The following is an 841-nucleotide window of genomic DNA, read 5'->3' as shown; positions in this document are numbered from 1 at the left end:
CAAAGACTCAAGAATTATCTGGGCAACATGGGGGAAAACCCCAGAATGAAATACCATCTCAAGTGAGTGAGGACTCGTCGAGCTAGCGACGATAAAAAAAGCGCTTTGTTGGGAGGCAACCCAACCTCAGGTAGTCATTGTCATCTTCATTTCAATAAAAATCACAAGTTGTTTCCCCTGTATTGCAAGGAGCTAAGTTTGGTGTTTCACACCAGAACAATCAAAAGAGACAGTGTAATTCTAAGTTTGGTGTTCCACCAAAAGGACATTTAGTTAGAATTACACCTGCTCCCAAAACACATTGCTAGCTCTAACCAATTGAGGGAAGCCACTTAGATGTAGTTAGACTTTAGTTAATCATTGTTCTGTTAACAACAAGATATGAGTTATCAGCATATGTGCAAGATTGTGTACTAAACAAGGAACTAAGTTTGGTGTTCACACACCAAATCAAGTTCATAAGACACAAGCACATGCAAGCTAATTATTCCTCAAGTGCTTTGGGAACAAGCAACTTCCAATAACTTTACAAGAACCTTATGGTGCCCCTTCACTCAAGGAAGCAAAGAGCAAGAGGAGAACGAAAAGAAGGTGATTAGAAGTTGTCACCTGAAGGTTGTATTGTCACTTAATTCCATATATTTACAGTTCGAACATTAGAAGCTCAAATGCAATCTTGATTAATGATTACCAGTGAGGCCTAAACATGTTTTTTTTAACTCTACCTTTTTTGTTGAGCATGGCCTGTGATTCTGGTTTAAGTGTCACTGCATCTTTCCCTTATTTACTTGTAAGCTTGTCTATTTGTTTGAAGAAGGGAATGTTTTATGTTTTAAAAGAG

Source organism: Arachis duranensis, chromosome 9 (genome assembly GCF_000817695.3).
Source record: "Arachis duranensis cultivar V14167 chromosome 9, aradu.V14167.gnm2.J7QH, whole genome shotgun sequence".
Taxonomy (NCBI): domain Eukaryota; kingdom Viridiplantae; phylum Streptophyta; class Magnoliopsida; order Fabales; family Fabaceae; genus Arachis; species Arachis duranensis.
Note: the sequence above shows the minus strand (reverse complement) of the source record.